At 40.2% G+C, this 24,488-nt stretch overlaps 1 long non-coding RNA gene across 4 annotated transcripts in view; it reads right to left on the bottom strand.

The window, feature by feature from the left end:
• Nucleotides 1-24,488, bottom strand: part of LOC113598716 (uncharacterized) — a 131,392-nt gene that overhangs the window by 11,390 nt on the left and 95,514 nt on the right. For all 4 annotated transcript variants that reach the window (XR_008298389.1, XR_008298388.1, XR_008298387.1 and 1 more), the window contains 2 exons: nucleotides 1,747-1,923; nucleotides 794-976 (listed from right to left, as the gene is read on the bottom strand). This is a non-coding gene — a long non-coding RNA (uncharacterized LOC113598716). The remainder of the gene's footprint in view (nucleotides 1-793; nucleotides 977-1,746; nucleotides 1,924-24,488) is intronic.

Here is a 24,488-nt window from a genome sequence, read left to right as displayed (position 1 = left end):
ATCATGACCTGACCCGAAGTCTGACGCCCAACTGACTGAGCCACCCAGGCGCCCGTTGGCTGATGATCTTTAACAGTGAATCCTAACACGGTATCATGGGCTCTTTCCATCTGGTCCTCAATCACATGGCTGGTCATCTCTGAACATATGCTCAAGAGCATTGTGACAGTTCCAGATTCAAAGAAAATCTGTGTTGAAATTTTTTTAGTGAAGCAAAGATAAATAACTACTCTCCCATTGTACTCTCTTAGAAGCTCTGTTTACATTTTTGGGACTGTATTGTTTTGTTGCAAAAGGGATCACCTGCTTCTTCTTAAAAGCGTCCTGGATTTTCCTGGTGTGAATGATTCGCACGTACTCACTTCGGTGGCATGGCTAGCAATGTATATACTTCACCGTACCTGCCTCACTAGGGCCAGACCCTGCTTCCCAGACTAGCCTCTCGGTGGCCCAAAAGCCCTTGCTGTCCTGATGGCTGGCTGCCTAATTCCAGGACAGGGATCACAGGGTCCATGGTGGTACTGCCTGCACCAACCCAGTATCTGACTGGAGGAGCACTCGGTGACAACCTGCTGAACAAGCCGAAACATAAATGGCCAGGATCAGGGCGGCACAGACAATCTGGGATGTCTATCTCCAGCGGCTCCCAACTTCCCGCTCAGTCTTTTGGAGTGTTCTTTCCCTCCCCTGAGATGTCACTTACATGCTGCCCAGTACCCATTCAAAGCCTCCACTTTTTTACTCTTCACTCATACAGTTGTCCAACACTACACATTATTATCAGCATTCTTACATACACTACTTTAGAGTTCTAGAAGGTCCTTTCTGGGGGGAGCCTGGGTGGCTCAGAGGGTTGAGCATCTGCCTCTTGGTTTCGACCCAGGTCACGATCCCAGGTTTGTGGGATCGGGCCCCGCACCGGGGATTCTCTCTCTCCTCTCCCTCTGCCCCTCTCCCTCTCGCGCGTGCTCTCTCTCTAAAATAAAAAAGAAAAAGAAAAAAGAAAAAGAAGGTCCTGTCTATTATCTTTTTAGATCCCAAGACAATGATTGTTACCAAAACATACACACAAAGAAGGCGAGAGCAAGAAGACTGACAGGTATTATGTGTCATTCCCATCCCCCAAGACCCTTGGCCATACCTCTCATTGTCCCCACTCTACACAAGTAGCTCTCATTCCACACCCTTCTTTCACATCGAAATACCCAGAGCTTATCTAAGACAGTCAGGAGGCTCTTACAGGGAGGTAAAGCTTAGTTTCCAATCCAATCTCTACCCACAGAACAAATTGGTCAACCTCCCTGAACCTCGGTGGTCTTGTCTGTAAACTGGGTTCATATATAATCTCCCTTTACAGTGAACATGTATTTGTTTATCATCTGTGAAGTTAAAAACCCTTTGAAACAAACATAAATAAATGAGGGCAAGGTGGAGAATCAGGCCCCTAATGTATGCTCTCCTTCTCTGAGCAGTGTGGTCACCTAATTAGCAAGGCTGATACGTTTCACTACATTTTTTGTAAAAAGATATCCATAAGGGGAGCCTGGGTGGTTCAGTCGGTGAGACGGCTGACTCTTGATTTTGGCTCAGGTCACGATCTCATGGTTTGTGAGTTCGAGCCCCTTGTCAGGCTCTGTGCGGACCGTGAGCCTGCTTGGGATTCTCTCTCTTCCTCTCTCTCTCTGCCTCTTCCCTGCTCACGCACTCTCTCTCTCAAAATTAATAAATAAACCTAAAAAGGGGCACCTGGGTGGCTCCGTCTGTTAAGTGTCTGACTTTGGCTCAGGCCATGATCTCATGGTCTGTGAGTCTGGGCCCCGCGTTGGGCTCTGGGCTGACAGCTCGGAGCCTGGAGCCTGCTTCGGATTCTGTGTCTCCCTCTTTCTCTCTGTTCCTTCTGCACTCACGGTTCATCTCTTCTCCCTCAAAAATAAAGAAACATTAAAAAAAAAACTTTTTTAACAAATAAAAACAAAGATGGCCATAACTTTGTGATTTTCTAGCTGGTGGAAGGTGTAAGAAATAGACTCACCAGCACTCCCTCTTATCCTGCCCTCTCTGGGGTGAGGGCTGAGTGTCTAGGTCCCCACAGACACACTCCCCCGCATGTGGTGAGGCACTGGGGTAGAACTGACCTTGGGCAAAACAGGCACAACAGCAAGTAGGGTATGTTTGCTTTGCTCTTTCACTTCCCTCTCTGAATACTTTCCCACATTCGGGTTTTTCTTCACCACCCACCCAGTCCACTTTTCTAGATCCTGTATTTTAACATTCTCCTCTCAAAGTAACGATTATAGTTTTGTTTTTAAGGCTAACGTTTCCATTACATTAAATGTCCCATGTTGCAAAAAAATATATATATATATACATATACATATACGTATATGTATATGTATACATATACGTATATGTATATACACACACATATGTATATACATATGTATATACACACATATACATATACATATATGTATATGTATGTGTGTGTGTGTGTGTGTGTGTGTATATTCTTGGCCACAAATACTTTTTATAGCTAATGATGATAGTTACAGAGCTTCAAGACTCATTCTCTTTCAGAAGGATGCATCCCCATATACTTCAAGAATGGACACCTAGCTTTTATTTATCATAGATAATTATCCTGGTCTCTCTACACTGGGACGGCAATCAGGAAGTCCCGTTCTGCTACGTCCTGGGGCCAGGAATTTTATTGATTCTTCCATGGTGTTCTGCCTTCCCTTAAACCACGAGGACACCCATCTTGCACAAGAACACAGAGATATGTAGACAAACATGTAAGTGAGCATTCATACACAGACACACGTGCATGCAAATGTATACACACATGCACTAACTTTGAAAGATATATCCCCGAAGGTCGACAAGTTGGAAAAGGGAAAGTATGTGTTTCCATTTGGTTGTTTTTCAGTGACCACCAACCGAACCGTAGCTTTGACTCACAATATGGTATCTAAATTTTATACGTGTAAATATTTTTTTTAGACACAAGACCTGGAAAGGAGAACCTATCCAGATCCAAGAAGAGTTGAATCGTTTTTTGTGGTTTCTAAATGTGGAAGAATTGACTCCAAGTTAGTGAACTGTCTAAATCTAAATGCTGTCCAAGATGGCAGCCACTAACCATATGTGGCTACTGACCCCTTGTCTGACTTAAATGCAGTATAAAATACACACTGTAATAAAATATATTACTCTTTACATAAGTTTATTTATTTCTTTGTCTTGAGAGAGAGTGGGAGAGGGGCAGAGAGAAAGGGAAAGAGAGAATCCCAAACAGGTGCCACGGTGTCAGAACAGAGCCCAATACGGGGCTTGATCCCATGAACCATGAGATCATGACCTGAGCTGAAACCGAGAGCCAGACGCTTAACTGACTGAGACACCCAGGCGCCCCAATAAAATACACTAGTAAGTTAACTTTACTTATTTATTTTTCCTTCTTAATGAATATGCGGCTTATACACGTAGGTCGCATTTTGTATCTATCAGACAGCACTAGTCTTGATGTTAATTAAGTTGTGAAAAAGGAATGTTTTCTTATTCTAGAGTATAGGGGACTAGATGAGCAGAGATCTTCAGCGGCATGTAAGCCCTGACATATCATATATTTACTTGTTTATTATGTCATTCTCTTCTGCTACCAGAAAATGAAGTTCATATAAATCAAAGTTTATGGATTGTTAACCCGCGCAGTGTGTGAAATAACTGAAAATTTAAAATGGATCTTCCATCCTCCATTATGACTTAAGCTCGGTAGGAAGGCCTTTTCTGCTTTGGCTCAAGCATGTGGATGTGTGCCCTGAGACAGTTGCATGAATGGTGTCATGTGGGGGTCTGACTACCGTCATTTTCAGAAATTTGGGAGACCACTTTGGAGATTGGGATTCGGTTCTCATTTATATCTTCTCCACTATTCCTTTCCTTCCCTCCTTCCTTCCTGGTACTTAAGCCAAAAACCACCATTATTCATTACTCTTTTTCTCTTACTACTCTCCACTTCTATGCTATTGGATCTTCCTTCAGAATATTCCAAACTCTGCCCACTTCCTCCCACTCTGCCATTGCCACCTTGGCCCAAATCATCAGCATCTAAATAAACAGAAATCAGATCGTGGTGCTCCTCTGTTTAAGACCACCCGATGTCTCCATGGCAGTACAAGTAAAAGCCAAAGTTCTTACAATGACTTTAAAGACTAATCCTACTCCCATTGCCCAATTCTCAAACCTCAGTGCCCTAATCCTCTCCCCCTGGCTCACTCTGATCAAACTTTACAAGTCTCCAAGTTGCTCTTCACACTCCAGCACACTCCTGCCTCAGGGCCTTTGCACCTCCTGATCCTGTTGCTTGGTATGCTCTCTCTGAAAATCTTTGCATGGCTTATTTCTTTGCTTCCTTCTAGTGTCTGTTTGAATGCCATAACTTCTTTGACCATCTATATAAAATACTATCCTTTTTTTCCTCATGTAATTAATTTTTCCATCAATCTTATCAGCATATGACATGTCATATACCTACTTATTCATTTATTTATCATCTCTTACCATTAGAACTTTAGCTCCAGGACAGTGAGGATTTTGCTTTGTTCATTGTTGTATCTCCAGTGCCTAGGCATGGCTTATATCTTAGGCGTTCCATAGATAATTGTTGAAAGAACTCATGAAATAAATATCGCAAAGCTTTGTAAATAAGTCCCAAATTTCAAACTTTCAGACATTCATAACCACCATTAGCAAAGTAAATGAGAAATTTCCCCAGAAATCTGGAGAACAAACCATTCTTATTAACATTCTCCCCCTGTCCTCCCCTCCACCACTGTTGATGATCTGATAAATTATTTCACAGAGAAACAATATTTATGATGATGTTTTAGGTTACAATTTATATATATAAATACAATTAATTATTACAATTAATTAATACAATTAACATATATATATAAATGTTAATTGTACTGTTAAAATCACATTTAGATGTTAGATCTCTGTGGGTTAGTTATAAAATATAACACAGCTTGAACTTTCCAGCCTTAACTCATCTTGTTAACTGGACTTGGAGAACCAGTTAACCAGGTTCCAGGAAAATTTAATCCATTTTTCAAGGAAACATGTAAAGTACCCCATTCTCCATGAAATCTCCTCTGACCCTCCATCGAACAGTACATTTTCTCTATTCTGAAGCCCCAGATACTATTTAAAACACATGTTAACTGTGGGACTTACCTTATTTTGCCCTGTAATAGAGGTGTAGGACATGGACCTAGGTTTTTCTACCTCTATCTTTTGCAGGTAGTCTATAAACACCTCAGGAAGGCTCTCTTATTCCTCTTTATTCCCTGCATTGGCTAGCATAATTCTTTGAACATAATAGGCCCTCGGTTTATATTCATTGTACAGTGTTTAGGCATAACAATATTTCTAGAGAAAAAGAAAAGCTTCATCAGTTTTTTTTAAATCACTTTGCAGCAAACTTTTAAAGCAAAAAATCCTTTCTAAGTTAGAGTCCACACCATATAAACTGGCTGTGTTTTGGTGTTCACGTTGATCCTGTCGATTTGAAGTTCCCAACGGGGGTAAGAACTTTCTTCATCTCTACGATCAGCATCTCTTTTGAGCGCTTAGCTCCTCCAGCCATAGAGCCCCTTTAACCAGTTTATTTGTTTCCTTTCTCTCAGGAGATGTGTTTAGTGATTTAGAGATGTGTTTAGATATTTAGAGATGTGTTTAGCCTCACACAGTGTCTAGGGCTGAACTGAAATGTGTGCTTCAACATGGAAGAATGTTTTCAAATTGCCTTCCTTCCTTACCCATCCCCACCGTACCCAGTACAATAAAGTAGATTTTTTTTTTATTCCAAGGAGGGGAAAAAAGCAGCTCTAGAGAAAAAAGTGTTTCTTTGTTTTTGTTATTAGGAGACGTGGGGAAAAAAGTAACTGTCATCCCATCAAGGCCTTCATTTGTTAAAATTGTTCTGCAGATAGAAAATGTAAGGATTTTTTTTTTAAAGTACTTCCCCAGAATTGCTTTTGCTTACGAGAAAGTAAAAAATGATTCCCAGCCACCTCTCATCATCTTACCCATCCTTCAGCTTTCTAATTTCATCTCATCACAACCTTGAAGTGAAACAAGCTTATCTGAATGACATGTCTCACTGGAGAAAGTCTTTACAGACGGGATTTCAAAATTTGTCCTCCCACTGGATAAATGCTGGAAGAGTACTCTGGGGTCTTTCAGCTTAGCTGGGATCAATTTATCGGGCAAGTAATGAATCTCATTGTTATGCTGGCTTCCATGTCAGCAAAATAACAGATGTACAGTATAATGGAGAAGAAAAAAGTTGCTTTGGGGTTGTTAGAGCAGGTGCTACATAAAAAAAAAAATCACATGGAACTTTCTCAAGTGCATTTGGAAACAGTTGGAAACTAGCCAGGAGGAACGGTCTCCCTCAATCCCTAGGACATCCAGTTGTGGGCTGGGATTAAGCCCCTGAACAGCTGAGTCAGGAGGACACTGACACCTCGTCACTTCTTCAAGCTCTTTATTCCCCCCTCACCCTCCAACAAAAGCACCAGAGATTACCCTCCCCCAACTAGACGCGCGCGCGCACACACACACACACACACACACACACACACACGCACACACACACACACACACACACACACAGGAGTCCAGCTGCCAGATATGGCTTTCAGAGAACACTAGACAACGTTGAGTCCAGGCAAGTTACCATGGTTCTTTGGCTATTATTACGTCCAGCACATCAGGGAATGGAAATAAATGTGCACATGTTTTAAAAGGCCCTTTGGAAAAGATCAGTGGGGCTGCGTGGGGGACACAATGGCAGGCTTTGTCGCAGAGAAAGGATTTGGCCTGGCAGGCAACAGCAGCCCTGCTGGACACAGGGTTTGTCTGCAAGCGCAGTGTGGGAAAACCATGTTCAGGTTTACAGAACATCCTCATTAGGAAAAGTAGGGCATTTAGCATAATTAAAAGTCATCCTGAAGACATCAGGTAAGAGCCTGCTGTTTGTAATTAATTGCTTCCGTGATCCTGTGACTTTAAAAGGGGTGCTGTTCACAGAAGTTCAGAATTATTCCAGAAATACAAATCATTCAGATGGGGGCAGAACAGAGAGGATGTGAAAGTTTGATAAAAGCAAAGGAGAAAAGGGAGAAGGAAAAGAATGGGTGAGGAAGAATTGAAAATTACGAACAGTCACCCATCTATAATTTGCTGAAATAATCCTGTTCTCTTTTCATACTCTGTGCCTGAACACCCTCACATCCAAAAGTACAACTCCCCACTGACCTGCATCCTGCCTTGATAGATAAATTATTTGGGGAAAAGATTCTCAGAGTCAAGGTTAACAGAAAACAGCTGGAAAATAAACCAGAGAGCCATATGTCATAGATTTCTCTAAGTAGATAGATTTTTTTTAAACTCTATTTTGAAGAGTCACAGCAAGCAGGGTGAACCAAGGACTTTATATGGTCTCCACGCTCATGAAAATAAATACGGCAAAGACTCTATAATTGTGTTAGCAAACAGGGAGAGGACTGGACAACACAATAAATCTGATCTCAAATATTTTTTTCTTCCTCAATGGTAGAAACCCCAACTTGAATTATCTAAGTGATTATTACCACTCTCTGCTTTCTTTGTACATAGTTTATGTCCCCATAGATGAAGAAATGGCTACATTTTTTAGAAGGTTTATTTTTGAGAGAGAGAGAAAGACAGATTGCAAGTAGGGGAGGGGCAGACAGAGAGGGAGACACAGAATCAGAAGCAGGCTCCAGGCTCTGAGCTGCCAGCACAGAGCCCGATGCGCGGCTCGAACTCACAAACCGTGAGATCATGACCTGAGCCAAAGTCAGACGCTTTACCGGACTGAGCCACCAAGGTGCCCCAGAAATGGCTACATTTTAAAGAATACTTTTATTTAGACTTCAGAAACTGTAAATACATTGTAAAAAGTAGTATCTGCACATGAAAGAGAGTTTGATTATACTAAAGGTTAGAAAGGGAAAATACTGATTCTACTGCCTAAATTAAAAAGGGTTTTTTTTTTTAGGTTGTATATTTTCTTATTATTTTCTCCCACTGTTTTGCACTATAAAAATTTGTATTCTGGTTTTCTCAATAGAGCAAGTATCTCCCCGTGTCGTAAGACTGTATCAGACATTCCATGCAATTTGCCTGAAAATTATACCTCCCTCTTTTCGGAAGCCACAAGAGTTTCTGCCAAGCTCATACTTCTTCGTGTGTGTGTGTGTGTGTGTGTGTGTGTGTGTGTGTGTAGCCAGGCTGTGTGACATGTAGCCCTGTTACCATAGGCTGATTCAGAACCGGGGTTGACATTGTACTCTATGTAGACACTGTCCTATTAGGACTTGTCGAATCTGTCAGATTTTGTCACCGGTTATAGAAAGTAAGAGCTGGGATTTGGTGGAGTGATGAAGAACCCAGAGTAAACCACAGAAAAGGTAATAAAGCAGGAATCATGAGGCAATAGCGATCGTGAGAGAGTGGAGAAGAAAGAAACCGTGGCTCACTGAGACCAAGCTGAGTTACTCTAACGTGTAAACCACTAATCAGGGCCAATAGTTACTTTCCAAACCTGGTCAAATAATTGAGTCAGGAGAGAAATGTGGTTTCCCCAGTAAGAAGAGTTAACATTTAAATCACCCTACTGTGGGGGCGCCTGGGTGGCTCAGTCGGTTAAGCGTCCGACTTCAGCTCAGGTCATGATCTCGTGGTTCACGAGTTCGAGCCCCGCGTCGGGCTCTGTGCCAACAGCTGGGAGCCTGGAGCCTGCTTCCGATTCTGTGTCTCCCTCTCTCTCTGACCCTCCCCCCATTCATGCTCTGTCTCTCTCTGTCTCAAAAATAAATAAACGTTAAAAAAAATTAAAAAATAAATAAATTGCCCTACTATGCCTCAGACATTGTTCTTTGTTCTTTACATCTAACCATATCAATCCTATGGTGTGGGTTTTATTATCCTCCCCATTTTAAAAGTGGGAAAACACAGGAGCAAAACTGTTACGCGACTTGCCGACAATTCAAACCCGAGTGGGCTGGTTCCGTGACTGTGATATTGTTTTTGTAAGAAATATATATTTGGTTTTCTGGCACAGGGCTTTTAAAAAAAAAACACTTTGAATTTCCTAAGTGATAAGAGTGATAAAGGTGTCTTGAGATTCATAACAAACCCCCTTCGACCACACCTGGGTTTATGGTAACTAAGTGACTTTTGGAAATCACTTAAGGATGGGGACTGGTTGCTAGAGGACCAATCTTGGGATTAGAGGGGTTTTGAACTTTCAGCCCCAGTCACTGACTGACCTCAAGGAGGGGAGGGGTTTGTAGACTGAGCTCATTCACCAATGGCCATGATTTAGTCAATCATGCCCCTGTAATAAAACCCCAAAAGGATGGGGTTCAGGGAACTTACAGGTTGATGAGGACTTGGAGATCGGAGAGTGCTGTATCCAGAAAAGGCATGGAAACTCCAAGTCCCTCCCCGCATACCCTGCCCCATGTATCTCTTCTAGCTGCCTCTTCCTGAGTTATGTCCTTTTATAATAAACTGGTCATCGAGTAAATAAAATGTTCCTCAGAGTTCTTCAAGTTGCTCTCCCAAGTTAATCGAATGTAAGGAAGGGGTCATTGGAACCTCTGATCTACAGCTTGTTGCTCAGAAGCCCAGATGACAATCTGGATGTTCGATTGTTGTTTGAGGCTGGGGGAGGGGGAAGGGTTAGTCTCGTAGGACTGAGCCCTTAACCTGTGGGATCTGACGCTATCTTTAATACCTGAAGGTACATGCATGCCTGCGTGTGTCTATATTTTTGTAATCTGAAAGAGTATCTCTCTTTCAATTCTGTATACATACATATAGAGGTACATATACGGATGTACATGCAGGTATGTATGTATATATAGATTGATAATATATTATAGATAGAATCAATCCAGTGTCTATGCCAGTGCTCACATAGCCCATAACTACTCTAGAGAGATAGAAAGTAAGTAAGTGGGTGGCAAGGATGGGGACAGGGAAGAATGAGGCGTGACTGCTAACAGGTATAGAATTTCTATGGGGGATGATGGAAATATTTTAAATTAGATAGTGATGATAGTTGTGCGAGTCTGTAAATAGACTAAAATCCACTGAATTGTATACTTCAAAAGGTGTGAGTTTCATGTATCTGAATTATATCTGAATAAAAGCATTATTTTAAAAAGTCATACTATGCCACCATGTCTCCTATAAACAACATTCCCTACTCTCGTGACCGGTTGAGTCATACTGGAGAAAAGAGAACATCTTGAGATGTCAGCTACCTGCCTTGAGGCGATCAACTGCTCAATTTCTGGCATAATTCTATAATCCTATCAACTTTTAGAATAATGTCAAACAAGCAAGGCGTCTGGGTGGCTCAGTCCGTTAAGCGCCTGACTCTTGGTTCGGCTTAGGTCATGATCTCACGGTCACTGACAACGCAGAGCCTGCTTGGGACTCTCTCTCCCTCTGTCTCTGCACCACCCCCCTCACTTTGCGCTGTTATCTGTCTCTCTCAATTACATAAATAAATCATTTTAAATTAAAAAAAAAAAAGAACAATGTCAAACAAGATGTATCGTTTATCCTAGTCACTCTTTAGCAAAATGGTCACCAGCATGAACCTCAATTTGGGTAAAGGAAAGACAATAATTCTGGAGAATTATTATCTAGAATCTCTAGATATAAATAAATACATATATATATATATATATGCATATTTAAGCTAAGCAATGCTAATGAAGGTACATTCATTAGCATTAGAAGGTGTGATTCTACCCACATCTAGGGCAACTAGCTGCGAGCTCTAAAGATCAACATACAATTTATCTTCAAGGAAGAGAGGGTGAATGTTAACTAATGATTCATTTCATAACCCCCCATCTGTCCCTCATCAAATGGAAGTACAGAGCTGGGATCACGGGATAAACTGAAAAGCAGAATGTCCAGGGAACTGGTCAGTTTCTTAGTGTAACCTTGTTCCGGCCACCAGAAACACATCACAGCCTTTAAAGAAGTAGCATGTCACCCACTAGCTTGTTACAGGATTCAGCTATCACTTGCACAGAATTTTCTGTCATATGTTTATGTCAAAACAACAAAAGAATATCAAAGGAAATCGTTTTCAAAAGAAAAATCACCTAAAAATTTCACCACCAAACTATTCTCATTTTTGGTTCTATCGTGGTTTTTCTCAACGCACATATTTTGCATGAACATGAGCATGTCCTCTCATACTCCCTTTTCCCCTCTTGCTTAGCAAAATGTCATGTCCCTTTGCCATGATTTCATAATTATCTCAATCTTTTATTGTATCAAAGCACCATGCATAACTAAACCAGTTCCCGAATATTGAATATTTAGGTTATTTGCTTCCAACTGATTGCTACTGCACTAGAAATAATACATCAAGGAACATCTTAGTGCATGGATTTTTGTTTTTTGTTTATTGAATTCTTTGTTTTAGAATGAATTTCCAGGATTAGAATGACTGGGTCAAAGCAAAAAAACATTTTTATAATGGTTCCCATATATCATCATTGTTAACCTAAAGAGTTATACCTGCTTGACATGCCTCTAACAGCTTCTGAGAATCTTGTAGTTTTTGCAAAGACTCTTCTGAGAGTCTTTGTAGTTTTTGAGATGAAGTTCATATTCTGATTTACATTTTCGTGATCAAATACGACCAAAGAAATACGATTTAACAGAATGGACACTTTGCTATAATTTTTTGTCCTACAGCAAGATTAAAGAGTTCTCTCCTGTCAAAAACAATGTCCTGGGAAATTCACCGTAAACAAGATCTTAGATTAATAATTGACCAGTTGAGACCAGGCATTTTGTCCGACTGTTCTGGGCAATTTTTATACAAATAAATGCTAATGAGGGTGCCTGCTGGCTCAGTCAGAAGAACATGCAGCTCTTGATCTCAGGGTTGTGAGTTTGAGCGCCATACTGGGTGTAGAGATTACTTAAAAACAAACAAACAACAAAAAAAAACTTAAAAAAAAAAAGAAAGAAAGACTAATGGTGACTGCTTCTGCTAAGAAGTTCAAAGAAATGAGAAGGTAAGATTCAGAACCCCAAGTTGACACAGCATTTATTCAGTTGTACAATCATTCAACACACATTTACTGAGACTTTATTATTTCCTTTGGCTGTTAAAGGCAAATGAGTCTCCACAATAAGGCATTTAAAAGCTGTGGGAGGGGCGCCTGGGTGGCTCAGTTGGTTGAGCCTCCGACTTAGCCTCAGGTCATGATCTCCGTGCGGGCTCTGTGCTGACAGCTCAGAGCCTGGAGCCTGTTTCGGATTCTGTGTCTCCCTCTCTCTCTGACCCTCCCCCATTCATGCTCTATCTCTCTCTGTCTCAAAAATAAATAAATGTTAAAAAAATAATAAAAAAATAAAAGCTGTGGAAACCCAGTGGAGGATGCAAAGAACCACAAGGGACATAGGGAAGATATGACCGAGGCTGCTGTTGTCTACTGCACGGTCACATTCATACCCCATTGAACCTACCCACCTCTTCAATAACAATAGAATCCCCAAATTTTAGTGGGGCATAGGGCCAGTCAGAAAAGGAGTCATTTCTCAGCCTTCCTTGTAGATGAAGTGTGACCATGTGACTAGTTCATGGCCAGTGATTTAGAAAAGAAATATTGAGTGGCACTTTAAGAAAATTTATTTTAAAACAGCTAATGCACATATTTCACCTCTTTTTTCCTCCAAATTCCATTTTGCTACCAGGAATAAGTTGTGAAGGCTGGTGCTCTGACTGACATGTTAGACTTTAATCAAGGCACCCACATTCAGAACAGTAAGCTGGAAGAAACTGTGTCTACAAGATTTTTTATAATATATTTATTATAACAGAATGAATGGACTACTCCCAGTATTCTTTTACATAAAGGACAACAACTACAACAATGACTCTTGTTTAAGTAATTGTTAATTGGGGTTCTTTAGTCACACACAGTCAATCCTAAGTGATAGACTGGCTTCTTTATTTTTTTTTTTTCAACGTTTTTTATTTATTTTTGGGACAGAGAGAGACAGAGCATGAACGGGGGAGGGGCAGAGAGAGAGGGAGACACAGAATCGGAAACAGGCTCCAGGCTCCGAGCCATCAGCCCAGAGCCCGACGCGGGGCTCGAACTCCCGGACCGCGAGATCGTGACCTGGCTGAAGTCGGACGCTTAACCGACTGCGCCACCCAGGCGCCCTAGACTGGCTTCTTTAAACTGGGTCTTGAAATCTGATAAAGAGTGTGCCAGAAAAGAAATGTGGAAAGGGATTCCAGGTATATAGTCATAAACAGAATAAGGAAAAAGATCAATAGGGGAAAATACTTGCTTGGCAAGAAATGGCATGAGATTAATTAAGATCAAGAAAGATTTGCCTTATTTTATAGAATATGTATTTTAAGACAAGATCCTCAGGGATCTTGGTGTTCTGTATCAGTAGGTACATTAATGATCTGTTGCTAAATGATAAATTACCTCAAAATTAGCAGCTTAAGCTAATAGTAAATATCTATTATCTTCCACAGTTTGTGAAGGTCAGAAATCTGATTTGGGCTCAGGATCTCTCAGAGGTTGCAGTCAAAATGTTGATAAGGGGTGCAGTTATCTGAAGGCTGTATGAGCTCAACGTTCATTTCCAGAATGGCCCATTCACATGCCTGGTTGTTGGCAGGTAGCCTCATTTACTCACCATGCATACCTCCCCCTAAGACTGCTTGAGTGTCCATACAATATGGCAGCTGGCTTTCCTCAGAGTGAGTGATCCAAGGGAGCAAGGTGAAGGCATACTATCTTTTGTGACCTAGCCTCAGAAGCCACCACTTTTCCAATGTTCTATTGTTTATACTGTTTGTTGCTGTTTATATAGTTCTATTCCGTGAGGGACTGGAATACACAAGGATGAGAATACTGGGAAATGGGAATTACTGGGGGCCATCTTGTTATCTTTGTATACTTTGAAAAACAGACCAGCCAGAAAAGTCCAGTAGTTGGTTAAGGATAAGCATCTTCCTTCTGACCATGAAAGTATTGCTCTGTAGAATTAAAGGTATAGAGACCCAAGTAAACTAGAATACAAATTTTGTAAAATTTTAGCACTACTGTTTTGCCTACCTGAAATTGGCTTTCTTTCTCCTCTATGATTCTCAGTCCCTGTAGGCCCCATTCAGGGTGAAGTTCTCTGAAGGGTCATTTAGTCAATAAAACAAAAAAATGCGTGTTATTCTACCCTTTTATTTTATTAAAAGAATCTCTCTGAATGTCTTATGTACACAAATCTTTTTTAACCAACCAGATTGTACTTCTTTTCAAGATAGAATTCAGTTCAGTTCATGTCAACATCTGTTATTCACCACTATGTACAAGGAATCACAGTCCCCTCAACAAGTTCAGAGTCCAAAGTGGGAGTCATTTGGATGTAAATAAATATATTTAGCAGAATGTGCCAAGTATAAGAAAGCAAAAATACACTAGGTCCCAGGTGGGTTTTGTCATTCTTTCAAGCCTGCACACAGGACTGGGCACATAGGTTTCAAAAATCACTAGTTGTTTAATCAACAATGAATTGAATAAAACAAGGATTTTCACGTGTTTTTCTTTTTTTCCAAAATCTTAAAGGTGTTAAACTAATCAAACAAGGAGGCGATTAGCCTGAGGTGGGTCTTATGCCTTAGCAGCCTAAGTAAGCAACCCAAAACCATAGCCTGTAACTATCTCAGGGCTAAGAAATCAAAACCTAAGGAAAACCAGTCACAAACAGCCAAGTAGGCTTTCCCAAATAAGACAACAACTTAATCAAATATTTTCTTTGCTTTGCTTTTGTGTCTTCTCTATAAAATTCATCTTCCTAGCTCCTATTAGTAGAACACTTCTAACCACTTCTGGCTTAAATCTGCCCGATTTAAACTAACGTGTGCTCAGATAAACTCTAAAAATTTTTAATATGTCTCAGTTTCTCTTTTACCAAAGCAAAACCCTCCTAGTGGTCGGTGAGACATCAATGGGTGTTCTATAGGACAAAACAAAACAAATCCCCTCAGCATTAGCAATTTGAGTTCCTCTCAAATTACCCTAGAACACATATGAGAGGAATATCAAACACAGGTATAACTGCTTTTATTTTTTGTGTTAGTTTTTCTTAAAAGCCGTGTGGCAAGAATATTAAGTAGTCACTTACAGGATGATAGAACACAGAGCATACGATGTGAGGTCATTGCTATACAGGTTACAGCAGCTGGTACCACACTTTGCTTCTATCACTATCACTAGTTTACAGTGGTATCTCTTTTTATGATTTCAGCATGTATTTGTAACAGTATTCATAGCAATTGGATATTTGTATATTAATCAAATGTTGAGGGGAGCCTGGGTGGCTCAGTCGGTTAAGTGTCTGATTGTTGGCTTTGGCTCAGGTCACAGGCTCACAGTTTGTGGGTTGGAGCCCCCGCATCGGGCTCCACGCTGTCAGTGCAGAGCCTGCTTAGGATTCTCTCTCTCCCTCTCTCTCTGCCCCTCCCCTTCTTGCACTCTATCTCCCTCTCCCTCAAAAATAAACATCAAAAAAAATTTTTTTTAATGTTTATTTCTTTATTTTGAGACAGAGTATAGGCAGGGAAGAACAGAGAGAGAGGGAGACACGGAAATCGAAGCAGGCTCCAGGCTCCGAGTTGTCAGCACAGAGCCTGACCTAGGGCTCAACCTCACAAACCGCGAGATCCTGACCTGAGCTGAAATCGGACGCTTAACTGACTGAGCCACCCAGGCACCCCTGTAAATCAACTTTAAAAAATAAAACAAAATAAAATCAGAGTGATAAAATTTAGCAGCATGGTTTGAAAAAATCAATCAATCAAATGTTGATAGTTTCTAGTCGCAATTAACATTTTCTCGAGACCGTTTTCTGATTTCTGTTAATCCAAGTCTATTTCTCATGAGCTCCAGTTGCTGTCCTATCACTATAATCTACGTTTAAAAATACCGTACTGCCAAATGAATTTGGGAAATTTAGACCTAAACATGCAAGAACATTCGTGCTTAGAGAATCCGACAAGTTTGGCTTCTAATCCAAACTCCATCCCTCAGCACCTGGTAAAACGAGATGATCTAATTAACTGTAGCGAGCTATACTTGATATTCACATTTCCAGGAACAGGGATAGAATGCAGAGACCTGCCATTAGGTAACTACAGTCCAGAGGCAGCATGTCTCTCTTCTGACAACGAACTGTAAGAACTGTTTTCTAGAACCACAGAACTCCAGAACAGAAAGCATGATGGAGACCTTCAAGTAGGGGACTTAAAGTTCCCCACTTAGTAGCTGAATATCAGAGAATGTATTGTGCTGCATATTCAAGAAGCAATGATAAAGCTTAGGATAGATTGTATCACCACTCCCAATATTCACTTCCTTTTCCCATGAAAGGATTCGTCAATTCCACCCACTACCATATAACATGCCTTGCACGGGAGAGGTGTATATCCCCACTTTATTGCCATTGGGCTTGGCTGTGTGCTTCGTTTGGCCATTGGCACGTGAGGGGACACTGCATGTGACACGGGAAGCAGAGGCTTTAGCAGTCATCATGCAGTTTTGCCAACCCCCTATTCTTTTCCCTCTGCCACAGCCACAATGTCCTGGAGGGAACAGCTCCTGGAGGGAACAGCTCCCCGAGGGAATAGCTCCCCGAGGGAGCTCTTTCAGGGCAGAACAAAAAGGACACATACCTCTTATCCATCTTCTCACACGTCAGGAACATAAAAATCAAACGTTGTTCACTCTTTTTTGTTGTCAGCCACAGAAATTTTATACTTATTCACGACTAGAACAAGGCTGGGTAACTTAGAACATGAAACCAACGGGACACGTGATTTGCTCAGGTTTGTACAATTAGGGAGCTAAATGGCAGAACCAGACTTAAAGCTCAGTTCTCTTGACGTCTAGTCCAGTAGTCTCTCGATATTTCTTAAGTGACAAATGTACATATCTGCACAGCATATTTTACTGAGATAGTTAGAACATCCCCCAAAGTGACTTATTGCCTGGCTACAGCTTTGTCCAATTAATTTTTCCTTATATGCTGAGGGCAACAAACAGGCTAGTCATAATCCAGGAAACTTTCACTCATTGCGGTCATTACTGACCATACTGACCAGGCGCCATCCCTCCTGTGGTGAACTGGGTGGCATGGAGCTGGGGATTGAGTGAGATTTTCCCTTTTTCATCTGCTCTTGTTGGCCTGGTCATCTTCGAGTGCCTGTTATCTGGGCTGAGATAGAGGATTCTAGCAACACCTCCATTGTATAGTCTTATCTTAGGAACATATGGGCCCTTTCACACTTGGTTTCCACACTTGGTTTTATTTGCCTTTAAAAGCGATGGCAAATTCTGTCAACACTTCATACCTGTTTTGTGTCCTCTGTCCAGGAGTTTCCAGAAGCTCCTTCTACTATGCGGCTACTTCATGTCACTGTTTCACCACTCTCTGCCAGAAGTATTGTCAAAATTTATGTCTTCAATAAGCCCTTTCAGTTAAAACTAGAACCTCCTGTCTATGGATTATGACGTCCTTTGGACCTTTATGTCGCATTTAAACAGCATGACATAGATTTTCTATATCCGGCTCAATGTTTGCTCCACATTCACTTTTGGGTAACTCTTGGTCTTGCCATAATATTAGACTGTTAAAATTTGGATGTGGAACTCAAGCCAAGTAATTCATTACTAGTGGTATGGACCTTTAAAGGTATTCAGTATATGCTACATGATGATTAGTTGGGTTTGCCTCATTAGGAGTCACTCCTCTTTGTTAACTCAAAGTTGGGATCTTGAGTTTGGGAAAGTTAGAAAACACACAGATAATATAAAGTGAAGGGTATTTTGTGCTGAGTAATCACTGTAGACTACCAATCTGAGCCATTCATTTCACTGATAGATTCAGTTTTTATTCCAAACTATAGAAAGGTTTTATTTTAGTTTTCCTGATTATATCAAAAGATGATTCATTGATCTATATCTGATATGATATACTGAGATAAGTTTCATAGGGATCAGAGATTTAAATATGAAAAATTAAACCATAGAATATTTAGAAGAAAAGGACAATCCTTTCACTTTGGAGTACTGAAGTCTTTTCTATGGATGTGTCAAAATTTAAAGGCCATAAAAGAAAAAGTTGGTAAGTTCAACACGTTTAAAAGAATTTTTGAAATACACACACACACACACACACACACACACACAAGCAGGACATAATAAACAAGCAAAAATAATTTTTCAACTTAAATTGCAAAATGCTAATTTTCCTAATATATAAAGATCTACTAAAAATCAACAATAAAAAGAACGACAACCCAAAAGTGGGAAAATTATATGAAGAGAGCATTCAAAAAGTGGGAAAATAAATGACTCATACATATAGAGAGACACTGGCTTCACTCATGATAAGAGTGACACAAATTAAAACTACACGAGGAGGGGCGCCTGGGTGGTGCAGTCGGTTAAGCCTCCAACTTCAGCCAGGTCACGATCTCGCGGTCCGTGAGTTCGAGCCCCGCGTCAGGCTCTGGGCGGATGGCTCGGAGCCTGGAGCCTGTTTCCGATTCTGTGTCTCCCTCTCTCTCTGCCCCTCCCTCGTTCATGCTCTGTCTCTCTCTGTCCCAAAAATAAATAAAAAACGTTGAAAAAAAAATTAAAAAAAAAAAAAACTACACGAGGATATTGTTTTTTGTCTAGGAGATTGGCAAAAATTAAAAAGTTTTAAATATGACTGTGGGAAAATAGCCAATCTCTGATGTTACAAGTATAAATTTGGACAGCCCCTATGATGATAATTTGTTAACATTAACAAGTTAATAAGTGCACACAGAAATTGTTCCAGTAATTCTATTTTTGAGGATTTATTTGACCATATACTTGCTTATTTGTAAAATGACAAATGTATAAATATATTCATCCAATCATTATTTACAATAGCAAAACATTGGAAACAACCTAAATGTGTATCAATAGAAGACAGGTTACATTAATCTTGGTATGTCCTTACCACCAAATACTCTGTAGCTATAAAAGAAAATGAGAAAGGGGCATCTGGGTGGCTCAGTCAGTCAAGTGTCCAACTCTTGACTTTGGCTGAAGTCATGATCTCACGGTTCGTGAGATCAAGCCCCGCATCACACTCTGCTCTGACAGTGCAGCCTGTTTAGGATTCTCTCTCTCTCCCTCTCTCTTGGTCCCTCCCCTGCTCACACTCTTTCTCTCTCTCAAAATAAATAAATAAACATTAAAAAATAAAAATAGCTGCTTAAAAAAAAGAGAATGAGAAAACTCTTAATGTACAATATAAAGGAATATTGTTTACTGAAAAAAGATAGCAACAGACAGGTAAGGGATTAAGACAGAAGAATTATCTGAATAGTTTTCATAACTTTCAGTTTTAGAACCATGAAATAATTTTACCTACTCAGAAAGTTTTAGCCCATAAAGAAGAGACCATTTAAAGGGTAAGTGGAGTTCAACAGAACTCAAGGAATACAAATCAGTTAGGTTAGTTTTCAAAATCTACTTAGGATCAGTATAAGTAGAGTCTTAGACATTTTTATTCTTTTTTTCCTTTTTAAAACTCACTCTGGAGAAATGGTGTGGACTAGATCAATACTGCACTTCATAGTATCATGAAGCAAAATCCGCATGAAGCGTGTTCTAACACATTTAAAATATGTAGGCCCTGAACACTATTTCCTGGCACCTTTTTAAGAGTAAGTGTGTGAGAATAATTTGGGGATATAGCAATTTGTATTTTGGTATTCTTATACATTTCCTATGGTGTCTGAAGAGGTAATGGCATATTGCATTCCTTTGTTTTGGCAAAAGCCATACCGGTTAATCTATTTTCAACCATATGGTTTCACACCCAAAGGCTATAGAGAAGGAGGGTCATGTTGTGTTTCCTTGAAAATTATTAAAGATCCATGATACAAAATATTTTAAACACTAGGAGTATGGGGTTTGTGTAGTCAGATCACTATCCAGGAACCTCCTAGGTTGAACTGTTTAGTGAAAAGGGGAAAAAGGGGTGTGGGCAATAAACGCTCCTTGAGTAATGAATAAAAAGAACAAATAGATAAGCCATATGTCTTCTCCATAGTGTGAAAGACAGAATTACAGGCACAAAAAGAAGCAGAGAGATTAATAGAATGATTTCTTCTTAATACAGTTCATCAAAATACAAATTGGAATGTAGTCAGTTGTTAAGAAGCAGATTTATGGAGCACAGAGAAATCACCTCCACCTGGACAGTTGCAATGTCAAGAAAAAACAAGAAATGAAAACTCAAACTTTTGAGCACAGCTTCACCATTGTGTAAGGAAGAGAGACCTTCTGAGGACTAATGAAGATGAGACAATTTCTCATCGTCCAGACAAAATAGTCCCCAAGATTTATGGGCTTCCCATTGTGTGTGGGCATTCTTTTCTCTCTGAGAAACCTTCTGGGTGGTTACTAACCTAGGATGTCTTGAGACTCAAGAATTCTTTGTAGTCCAGTTTCAACGACAGTCTATCTGTATTTCACATTACAAATGACTATCTATGAACAAGTCTCTTATAAGGAGATTAGCATGAGAGAGCCACCTCCAAACCCAGTCAACCCTGTATGGCCAGAAACCATCACATTTCAGGGGCTGCTGAGATGAGCACCAGGCGCAAGGCCTGCTGGGACCTCGGGGAAATGGCGGCGCCCAGAGCTGCTCAACCAGAAACAAACAGGCAGCTGCCCTCAAGCCCATGCTCAACAATGTCACTTCATCCGATAGCAAATTTTAATACTTTTGGAAACTAAAACTTGGGGAGACAATAAATATGAAAACAGGGGACTATTTTCGAAGCAAATGCATGTTTTTCCAACAATGTGAGCAAGGCTGTTATAACAAGTCCCAGGACAGATGATCTAAAATATTTGCCAGAAGACTGTCCAACTTAAAAGCATGGTTGGGCAAGCTTCATTTTTACAACCGATCATTAAACATTGATGAGTTACCTTCAGGTCGTTTGAGGTGTGTGTGTGTGTTTGTGTGTGTTATAATCAGAATATATAATCTTATATAGAAATACAACTTGAACAGAAATTTCACAAATTGTGAAACACTTCTAAAAATTGTAATATGGTGAATTAGGAATTTGCAAAGAAATTAATTCTTGTTTTAAAGCAGATTGCAACAAAAAAAGTCTAATCTGAACTAATTTTTTTTTAAATGTTCATTCATTTTTGAGAGAGAGAGAAAGACACACTGTGAACAGGGAAGGGACAGAGAGAGAGAGGGAGTCACAGAATCTGAAGCAGGCTCCGGGCTCTGAGCTGTCAGCACAGAGCCCAACTCGGGGCTTAAACCCACAAACCGTGAGATGATGACCTGAGCTGAAGTCAGACGCTTAACCAACTGAGCCACCCGGTGCCCCAAATGTGAACTAATTTTTAAAGGAAAATGCATAGGATTATGCTAAGTGTAATCTAACTTCCTATCAGAGTATCATTCATATAGGTACTTATAGTTTTCTCCCAATACTAGCCTTTTTATATTTGCTCATGTCTGGAGTACGCTGGGGCAATAGCAAAATTCTTCTTCAGGAACCTGAATCTTCTCCAGAGAGCTCGCTTTCCTTTCCTCCCTGTGTTTTTGTCCCCCTGCCATCCATCTGCTCTCACTCCATTCACGCCTTTCTTGCAGTGTCAAAGTTATGAATCCTCAAACTACGCTTAAAATTTTGTTAGCAATAGTTTTATTATTTGGTCTCTGATTATACACCCTGCTCAGAGTTACATTTTCATTAAAGAGTTAAGGTTACCAAAGTTCACCATGTGTTTGGCGTTATGTTAAAAGGCGTAACTCTCTAGAAAGCTACAGAGAAAATGTAAGCCTCCAAACCTGGAAACTAGCAACCAAACGTGGATTTGCTGCTTCCTTGCAATAGAAATCTTCACTTTTTACAACAGGTGTATTTCCCCCTGATTTTGGTTAGATCAGCCTAAATGGGAAAGGACCCATGACACTATCACCAACAGCAAATTTCAGTTACAAACTAAGCACCGTATTTATGCAAGACGTGGTCTCTGCCCTCCCAGGAGGCAGACAACATCAAAATGCCTTCATCCTACAAAGATTAGAGAAAATCCTGGAGTCGAGCTGGGAGGATTCTAAACCCTTAAGAATGTTTAGAGGAAGGAAGTTTTGATACTGAGGTCTAATATGAAACAGGGAATCCATTTTCATTCTGGCCCTGGTATAAATTTTTTCATTTTTAATTGTGCTCCCCCCCCCCCCAAGTATATTCTCTTCCTTTAGCTGGAAGCAAATCGCTAAATGACTTAAACTCACTCTATCCCTTCATTCGCCCACACCCCTGTGTGTGTGTGTGTGTATGTGTGTGCCTCTTTCTCTTTCTCCCCCATCCCTTCTCCCCTCTTTAACTTTTCTCCCTGTTTTAATAATACTTTACCTCAAAGTGTTGCTGGAAGGATTCATAAGTATTTTAAGTGCTTTGAAGATGAAAAGCAATATATAAATGCTTAAGTATTACTATAAAAGTTCAAGTAAATGAGCTCATAGCATGTGATTTAAATGGAATGCATGTGAATACACAATCCACAGATAACCAAACAACTAAAGAAGCTTCAGCTAAGACTCATAACCCACATGACACTAAGCCTTTAATATCATAGAATGTTTTCAGAGCTGAAAAGCTCTCAGAGATCATTTAGTACAAGCCTTTTATTTTACAGATGGAGAAAAGGGAAGTCACAAATGACCAGTCCAAGGCACAGGCATGGATTGGGACACATGTGGGATAAGAAATCAAGTCTTTTTAAGTGCCCATCAATGCTTTTTATACCACCCCATGCTACCCACAAGATGTCAAATATACGGGGGGGGGGGGGGGGGAATAGCATGTTCAAATACTCACACTTCAATAATATATTGAAATGTTGATTATTTGTTGGCACACATCTGGATATTGGTAAATACACTGATTTAAGACTGAAATCTTCTTCATTCAGAGTATCCTCCTGTAAACATATCTTGACTCTTATTTGTATATTCAAAACTATTTTCCCATTAGAAGAGTAGTTGCAAGGATCTATATCTATATCTATATATCATGTTCTGTTGATCCTCAAAAAATATTCAAGGGCTGCTGTGCAAAAATAGAGAAATGTGGGTGGGAGAGGAAATGGGAATACCTTCAATGGACACCACGCACAACCGGAGTTGGCACGATTGAGTAAATGATCATTGACCCCACTCCGTAAACTGACAGCTGTTCTTTAGCAAACTTCTTAAATGAGACTCTCTGTGCTCCTTTGGAATTATATCTTTTTAAAAGAGACATGTCAAAGTATCTATGAACAGCATAATAATACCCAGCATCATGTGGAATGTCACATAACCAGTGAGTTCTGGCTCTGGATGCTGGTAAGGAATTCATCTTATTGCCAACCCAGTAGATCTGTTTTGGTTTAATGAGGCTGCCTTAAATTCTCTTCAAGTAAATTGGGGCCCTCAAAGAGTTAGTGGGCATCCGAATCACATGGAGGGGCTTGTTAAAACAGATTTCTGGCTCCATTCCCAGAGTTTGTGATTCAGTAAAGCCGGGGGATGGGGGGAGCTCATCTCAAATATGCCCAGTTGGGGTGGGCAAACCTAATGTGCATTTCTAACAAGTTTCCAGATGATGATGATGATGATGATGATGATGTGATTTAGGACCACACTTTGAGAAACAGTAGATTAAAGAAAAACCATGCAAATAGTAGTCAACACAGTTTTGCCTCCACTTTGATTAGCTGCCTGGATAGAAATTTGTCCTGAGAGCAGAGGAGCTGGTAATTAACCAGGTAAAATTAATCCCTGAAGGCTGGAGTTTACAGATTAGTAAGGCCAAATCTGGCCCCACAGGTGTTTTGTTTGACTCCCATAGTATAATTTTTTAAATTGAATTTGTTGTCAACTTTTTTTTTCAAGTTTCTTTCAAGTTTCAAGTTTGTTGACATATAGTGTTATATTGGTTTCGGGAGTAGAAGTTACTGACTCATCACTTACATATGACACCCAGGGCTCATCACAAATGCCCTCTTTCATACTTGTCACCTATTCAAACCATCCCTCCCACTTCCCCTCCAACAGCCCTTGGTTTGTTCTCTATAGTTAAAAGTCTCTTATGGTTTGCCACCCTCTTTATTTTTCCCACTCCCCTATGTTCATCTGTTTTGTTTCTTAAATTCCACATATGAGTGAAATTACATGGTATCCGTCTTTCCCTGATTGACTTATTTCATTTAGTCTAATACATTCCAGCTCCATCCATGTTGTTGCAAATGGCAAGATTT

Source organism: Acinonyx jubatus, chromosome B2 (genome assembly GCF_027475565.1).
Source record: "Acinonyx jubatus isolate Ajub_Pintada_27869175 chromosome B2, VMU_Ajub_asm_v1.0, whole genome shotgun sequence".
Classification (NCBI taxonomy): domain Eukaryota; kingdom Metazoa; phylum Chordata; class Mammalia; order Carnivora; family Felidae; genus Acinonyx; species Acinonyx jubatus.
This window is presented reverse-complemented; position numbering and strand designations above follow the sequence as displayed.